The 8760-nt window shown below is 39.2% G+C and overlaps 1 long non-coding RNA gene across 1 annotated transcript; it reads right to left on the bottom strand.

Annotated features, from left to right (window-relative positions):
- Positions 1 to 324: 324 nt before the first annotated feature.
- On the bottom strand, positions 325 to 3877 carry LOC144979456 (uncharacterized). The gene is made up of 3 exons (XR_013646706.1): positions 3603 to 3877; positions 2342 to 2515; positions 325 to 2012 (listed from the first exon to the last, which is right to left on the bottom strand). It is a non-coding gene; the product is annotated as an uncharacterized LOC144979456 (long non-coding RNA).
- Between the last annotated feature and the right edge of the window lie 4883 nt (positions 3878 to 8760).

Here is an 8760-nt window from a genome sequence, read left to right on the forward strand (position 1 = left end):
ACAGTGATGCAGAAAAAAACAACGAACAGATCTCTTTCAAATTTACACAAAATGTTTCTTACAACAAGATGGATAGGTTTAGCAATAGTCTTGAAAATAAATTTTTCAGAATTTTTTTTAGATTTCTTAGTGAAAATTTGGTGTGACATGACAGGAAAAAAAATTGATTTAAAAATTCATAAAACTGCTAAATTTTTGTTTAGCCCAAAACCCAACCATCATGATGCAAAACACATCATAAGAAAAATTCTGACCAAATTTGAAGACAATCTGATGGGAAACAATCCAGATGTGAATGTTAGAAAATCAGAGAATGACGCACAATGAAATTTTGAGAAAATGAAAAATTTGTCTTTAATTTGATAATAAAGCTAATTATGCAGACAAAGGCCAACATTCATCAAGTATAACCAATATGGAACAAGAAAACAGTAATATTTTATAAATTGATCAAATTCTGAAAAAAATTATAAACGATTCGCTAACCCATACCTCTAAGAAAAAAAATTGCGAAATAATTTAATATCTGCTGTTATTCACCAAAAAATTACTTTAGTGGTCAAATATGCTTTATAGTTCTAAAATTCTTTAATTATATCTCATGAACTAATAATGTAATGTATAATTTGATGCTAAACACCAAAAATAAAAATTAAAAAAAAAACTTTTTTAAGGGGCAACATAAGCTAAAATTAGACGTAAAACCCTAAAATTTCTAACATAGATGCACCAAAAACTAGCATAAAAATTTCTTTCAAATTTAAACACAATGTTTCTTTCATAAATAGCTATATCATGAAAACTCTTGGAATAATTTTTTTAGAATTTTTATTTGATTTCAACTGAAAATTTAGCGCGGATCGACAGGAACAAATGAATTTTAAAATTTATAAAATTGCTAAATTTTAATTTACCCCCAAACACTTACATCATGATGTTTTTTTTTTTGTTTGTTTGTTGCTTTAGGTCTCTTCCAACACAATTGAGGTTATATGAGAGACCGCTGAAACAAAAAAACAAGCAATCTAACAAAAATAGTACAAATGTCAATCAAAATCATAACCTAAAGATATCATAAGCTAAATTATAAATAACCAAGAACAAACAGGCAGAGGATTTACAGGAAAAAAATATCCCCTGTCAAAAATACAATCACAAACCAAAGAAGCAGGATAGGCTAGTAAAGAGAAGAAGAAACGACATCACTATCGGATCGTACACCCATGCGAACATCATAGGTATATGATTCAAGGGTGATGCTCCCATCCAACCACCCGCACATCATGATGTAAAACACATCATAGAAAAGATTCTGAATAAATTTGAAGATAATTTAAAGGAAAATGATTGAGGTAGGATTGCTAGAAAATCAGACAAATGCCATAAAACAGACATTTGAGAAAGCGCAAGCTTTTTCTATAATTTGACATAAAGTTAAAAGGCTGATTTTGCAGACAACTAAAAGAAATGATCCATCAAACTTTCAAAATATGACCGTAATAGGACAAGAAAACGAAAATTTTGTAGATTGATCTAAGTCTAAAAAAAATTATAATCAGTTCACTAACCCATACCCCTTAGATAAAAAAAAAATGCTGTAAAATTGATTTTTTTTTACGCCCAGAGATAAAATAATTTTGTGGTCAAATATGATGTCATACCTTATGAATTCATCATTATAATCACAAAACCTAATTATTTACTGTATACAATAGGTTATACAGATGATTTCTAGATATATTAAATGATTTTTCAAAATATGATATGGCACGCTATCCTCATTTTTCATTTTTTTATTCTACTTGAGAGACAAGTCGTATAAAATTAGATATCTAGTCAAGTTGAACTGCAAAATCAATTCTATTTTAGACAATAAAACAGTTAAATAGTGCACTAGCTCTGAATAAAAAGCAATTTGCTTTCCCAAACCCTTGAAAATCTTACAGAAAAAGTCAACACTACTTGTTTGCCACCACTTTTTTTGTAGTTCCACAAAGAGGGTTGATCCTGCTCTGGATGGAAAAATTGAAATAAAAAAGAGACACTTTTCATTAGCAATTTTTGGAAATGGCATTATTGTCATAAAATGCATTTGTCAAAGACATAGCAATTTTTAAAAAATGATCATTATTCACACCAACACACTTGAAATTTCATTGGTTTTACATCCATAGAACAAAACTCTTGGCAACAAACGATAGTCTGTCGTTAAGTTAATACATTCAGTAGTAATTCAATTCAAATGATGCTTTGCCATTTTCATTTAGAAAATGAGCATTTATTTTATTGATCACCAATAAAAAATGTAAAGGCGCAATGGAGATTTGAAAACATTACTAACCATTGTCAAAAAGTGCATGCAGACACTCTGGTCTGCTGGCCCAGATGATGGTTTGCTGATTGATGAGTTTTGCCACAGGTTTGCCTCAACACACCTTGCCAGAATAGCCCTTGAGCCAGCATCTTTATGGATTGTCAGGACACCAGTAACGTCAACAGTGTTCTTTCATGTTAGCTGTCGATGAAAACAAAAAATTAAATTAAATTCACTACAGCAAAATAGGCACATACATGCCAATGCTAAAGTTTATAACAGCAACACTTCGCATGTTGAACGGGACATAACGTCTGTTAGGCGATATTACAATTACTTCGGACAGAGACAACGCAGTTAACGGCCAAGTACACATTTTACAACTGAGTCCGGTGAGAGAAAGTGAGCAAAGTGCCTTTTCCAAGGGCTCAACTATGCGCCAAGCGAGGCTCGAGCCCAGGACCTTCCGGTCCAAAAGCGAGTGTCATACCACTACGACATAGCCGTACGTAATTTTTAAAAATATAATAAAAATAATCACACTAATATAATTATCTCACATTGTCATCATCATAAGCATTTCAAAACTACTAATAATACTACCACTACAGATATCTTATCATTATAAAATATTACTCTCTCTCTCTCTCTCTCTCTCTCTCTCTCTCTCTCTCTCTCTCTCACTCCTCTCTCTCTCTCTCTCTCTCTCTCTCTCTCTCTCTCTCTCTCTCTCTCTCCATGAACATAACATACAAAACCCAATTTTCCGATATAAAAAAACAGCTCCCCCCGCCCCCCCCCCCCCCCCCAAAAAAAAAAAAAAAAAGTTTTGAAAAAGTATGGACGATGTGTCGGCCATAATAAAGATAATAACAATAACTGAATGAAAAGTATTTTTTTAAAGGACCCTGAGCCTGGAATGTCGTGAGTACTCGAAACCTCTTGATCGTGATAAAATTAGCAACCTTTTGACTGGGGATCAGGGCCTTCTAAAAATAGTATCTCTTTTGGTCGCCTCGCTGGGGATCGAACATTGAAACACCTGGTTTTAATCGCCTGACATGGAAGGATGATTAAAATTATTTGGGGGGGGGGGGGGAATTAGTATTTTAATTTTTTTAAAGCCCTGTTATTGTTATTTTTCACAAAATAAAGTAATAAAGTTAAGTAATTCGCGGTAGCGACAAATGTGTCGTCAGCTGATGCACAATCAACAAACACACAACCCCAAAGCATGTTTAGTTATAAAAATAAGAAATGAATTAAAATGTGCATTTCGTATGCTTACCTTGTAAACTGAGTATTCTGTGACTTGAAAAGAGTGAAGAATTACCAAAGTCCGTCAAAATCAACTTGTAATAATAGTTATAATGTGATTGTGATGAGATGAAGTGGTCACTTTTTGACTTCCATTCCAGATAATTCATTGTATATTGCAGTTCTATCCGTATAAAATGTTATATTTTTAGTAATTACGCAAATTCTATTTTTAGTAAGAGTACAAATAAGCTCTGGCGTTATTTGCAGTGGTAGTACAAATAAGCGTAGCCAAAACTTAAATCTTCATTTAATTATTGACTGAAATGCATATTAGGGCCACAGACCCAAGATATAAGAGCATTAAGTAATCTTTAGAAATATTTTTAAGACTTCATTTTTTGAGTTACTTTTAAAATTGATGCAAAGTCACCCCGTTCTACGGTAACACTACAACTGATACATATCTACCAGGACTGCCAAATATCCGGGTTTTCCCGTTTTTTCACATCTTAATCTTAGCAGCTTAGCCTGTCTCCAAGAAGAAGGCCACTGAAGGTCCTTCTCAAGACAATGGGATTATTGATACAAGTTGTTGTATTACTACAAAGTAAGACGAGTTTAAGTTTAATGGGAGTTGAGTCAGATTTAGATCCAATTAGTACAAAATATACATACATTTTATATAACCTTGCTGAAGTTAGTCTGAAACCATTATAATCATAAAAGTCACTCGGGGAAACACTCAAATGCTTGCATGAGAAACATGAAAGAATCTAACCATGACAGAATATAGGGAATGAGATTAGCGGAAGAGTAGCGTCCCTTGATTGGACGTCACCCATAGTCGGTGACGTCACAGATTATGGGTGACGTCCAATCAAGGGACGCTACTCTTCCGCTAATCTCATTCCCTATCATATCTTATCGTGGAGAAATTAAATGATTTACAAGGGAAACAATAACATCAACATCACTAACAAAAAAAAAACAACACATGAACCAATCTGACTGTCTCCCTCTCAGCAAGGATTCCAGACAGGGCTCGGGTGGTGACGCCAAATGTACAAGGACAAAAAGGTGGTGACACCAAATGAACAAGGACAAAAAGGTGCATGGAAAGGACAAATGATATAGATAGTTCGAAGATGACGTCACTCAGGTCTTAGTTATTGTTTTTTGCCATCCGCGTTTATGAGTAATGCTCACTGAACTGTATTAACCCGACTATAAACGTTCATGGATACACACAGTTTTGTATGTTGGTCCATTATACTTCCGGATGGCAATGTTATGAGCTTCTTAGCCAAGCGCATACTACCTATAGAAGAGTCAGCGCAAAGCTATGGACTGGTCAGGAATCCATTGACCCAAGGACAGTCACTACCCCCCCCCCCCCCCCCCTTTTCCCACGTATTCCACTCACTCCCTGTATTGTCATGTATTGTGCTCTTTCACTACAATAGCCAAAATCACTGGAATTATTTGCAGTCCAGTTTGAAACGTTAATCAGCGTGGCTCAGCAGTACGGCCTTTGCTTCATACCCGAAAGGTAGCAAGTTCGATTACCTGTGGTCTGAGTTCAATTTTTATTGAACAGGAAAAAGATGGATGACGTTTGGGTGAAATATGAAATCAGGTTGGTTACGATTGTTTGTTTTTGTTTTTAAGGGATTTACGGCGCTTGCAACACATTTAGGTTATATCAGCGCCAGTAAAAAGGAAGAAAATGGGACAGTAAAAAGTTCTAGAATTACAATTAAAGCACCCAAGAAAAAGTAAGACATAGGGGAACTGGGAACAAATAGGGATCAGATGTAGATTCCAAGAGCACACCATCAAAGTACTTAGTTTGAGATCACCTAAAAGTCTCATCCAGACACAAGCACAGGTCCCCACTAAGAGGAATACACTCAAATGTTAACAAATGAAATATAACATGTAAATAAAACATAATACAGTACATAACAGAGAGATGATTTACAAGGAAAAAACATATCATCTCCCAAGGCAATAACTATACATTCGACTGTTTTCCTCTTAGCCAAGGACTCCGACCAAGGTCAGGACAAAACCAAGCAATCTCACTCCAAGACAGAAAGCTATTGGAAAACAGATAAGAGGGGATAGAAGACACAGCAAGTACCTCCCTGCCCACTATGGGAAGTAGGAACCCCACCCAGCCCTCCCAGCTAGGGCCAGGACAAAACCAAGTATTCTCATTCCAAGACAAAGACAGAAAGCATGTTAGAAAACAGATATAAGGGGATAGAAGACACAGTATGTACCCCCCCCCCCCTGCCCACTATGGGAGGTCAGGAACCGGAAAATCAATATCCCCACTCAGCCAACTGTAGAAGTATTCACGTGTCATAATATGAAGTTCATTCTAAGTGTAATAAATAGCAATATAACAGAAATGTACAAAATTATTGACATGAGAAGTTGGTTCAAATGTTGTTATCTAATCTCATTCAATTATTGTTATGAGTGCTCATTAAGTTTTCTACAACACCAATGCCCAATGAAGCTATTTACAATTACAAGATGTATGTATCAACTAGCGGCGTCAAATTGACTATGGTTGACACCAGTTAGGATTAAAAGTTAAAATCCAATCTATGGTGTTAGTGTTAATGGTTAAAAACAAAACAGCTGACAATGGCATCATGAAGCAATGAATATCAGTGAGAATTGGTGGTTGTTTGATTTGAAGGGTTTTACGGCGCTTCCAACACATTTAGGTCATATCAGCACCAGAAAAAAGGAAGAAAATGGGCTAGTAAAAAGTTCTAGAATTACAATTAAAGCACCCGAGAAAAGGTAAGACAAAAGGGAATTGGTTCAAATAGGAAACATATGTAGATTCCAAGAGCACACTATCAAAGTACTTAGTTTGAGATCACCTAAAAGTCTCATCCACACACAAGCCCAGGTCCCAACTAAGAAGAGGGATACACTCAAATGTTTAAAAATCATATATAATATTTAAACAAAACAATACAGTGCATAACAGGGAGATGATCAGTGTACTTAGTTTGAGATCACCTAAAAGGAAGTCTCATCCAGACACAAGCACAGGTCCCCACTAATAGGAATACACTCAAATGTTTACAAATCATATATAATATGTAAACAAAACATAATACAGTGCATAACAGAGAGATGATTTACAAGGAAAAAATATCATCTCCCAAAACTAACCGGCCATTTGACTGTTTCCCTCCCAGCCAGGACAAAACCAAGTAATCTCATTCCAAGACAAAGACAGAAAGCAAATTGGAAAACAGATATAGGGGGATAGAAGACACAGTAAGTGCCTCCCTGACCACTATGGGAGGTCAGGAACCCCACCCAGATATAGGGGGATAGAAGACACAGTAAGTGCCTCCCTGATCACTATGGGAGGTCAGGAACCCCACCCAGATATAGGGGGATAGAAGACACAGTAAGTGCCTCCCTGATCACTATGGGAGGTCAGGAACCCCACCCAGATATAGGGGGATAGAAGACACAGTAAGTGCCTCCCTGACCACTATGGGAGGTCAGGAACCCCACCCAGATATAGGGGGATAGAAGACACAGTAAGTGCCTCCCTGATCACTATGGGAGGTCAGGAACCCCACCCAGATATAGGGGGATAGAAGACACAGTAAGTGCCTCCCTGACCACTATGGGAGGTCAGAACCCCACCCAGATATAGGGGGATAGAAGACACAGTAAGTGCCTCCCTGATCACTATGGGAGGTCAGGAACCCCACCCAGATATAGGGGATAGAAGACACAGTAAGTGCCTCCCTGATCACTATGGGAGGTCAGGAACCCCACCCAGATATAGGGGGATAGAAGACACAGTAAGTGCCTCCCTGATCACTATGGGAGGTCAGGAACCCCACCCAGATATAGGGGGATAGAAGACACAGTAAGTGCCTCCCTGATCACTATGGGAGGTCAGGAACCCCACCCAGATATAGGGGGATAGAAGACACAGTAAGTGCTTTCCTGATCACTATGGGAGGTCAGGAACCCCACCCTGATATAGGGGGATAGAAGACACAGTAAGTGCCTCCCTGATCACTATGGGAGGTCAGGAACCCCACCCAGTTATAGGGGGATAGAAGACACAGTACGTGCCTCCCTGCCCACTATGGGAGGTCAGGAACCCCACCCAGATATAGGGGGATAGAAGACACAGTAAGTGCCTCCCTGATCACTATGGGAGGTCAGGAACCCCACCCAGATATAGGGGGATAGAAGACACAGTAAGTGCCTCCCTGCCCACTATGGGAGGTCAGGAACCCCACCCAGATATAGGGGGAAAGAAGACACAGTAAGTGCCTCCCTGATCACTATGGGAGGTCAGGAACCCCACCCAGATATAGGGGGATAGAAAACACAGTAAGTGCCTCCCTGCCCACTGTGGGAGGTCAGTAACCCCACCCAGATATAGGGGGATAGAAGACACGTAAGTGCCTCCCTGGAACTATGGGAGGTCAGGAACCCCACCCAGATATAGGGGGATAGAAGACACAGTAAGTGCCTCCCTGACCACTATGGGAGGTCAGGAACCCCACCCAGATATAGGGGGATAGAAGACACAGTACGTGCCTCCCTGATCACTATGGGAGGTCAGGAACCCCACCCAGATATAGGGGGATAGAAGACACAGTAAGTGCCTCCCTGCCCACTATGGGAGGTCAGGAACCCCACCCAGATATAGGGGGATAGAAGACACAGTACGTGCCTCCCTGATCACTATGGGAGGTCAGGAACCCCACCCAGATATAGGGGGATAGAAGACACAGTAAGTGCCTCCCTGACCACTATGGGAGGTCAGGAACCCCACCCAGATATAGGGGGATAGAAGACACAGTAAGTGCCTCCCTGCCCACTATGGGAGGTCAGGAACCCCACCCAGATATAGGGGGATAGAAGACACAGTAAGTGCCTCCCAGCCCACTATGGGAGGTCAGGAACCCCACCCAGATATAGGGGGATAGAAGACACAGTAAGTGCCTCCCTGATCACTATGGGAGGTCAGGAACCCCACCCAGATATAGGGGGATAGAAGACACAGTAGTCTCCCTGCACTATGGGGGTCAGAGGGGATAGAAGACACAGTAAGTGTCTCCCTGCCCACTATGGGAGGTCAGGAACCCCACCCAGATATAGGGGGATAGAAGACACAG

Source organism: Berghia stephanieae, chromosome 9 (assembly GCF_034508935.2).
Source record: "Berghia stephanieae isolate SIO BIC M18660-M18661 chromosome 9, UCSD_Bste_1.3, whole genome shotgun sequence".
In the NCBI taxonomy this organism is placed as follows: Eukaryota; Metazoa; Mollusca; class Gastropoda; order Nudibranchia; family Aeolidiidae; genus Berghia; species Berghia stephanieae.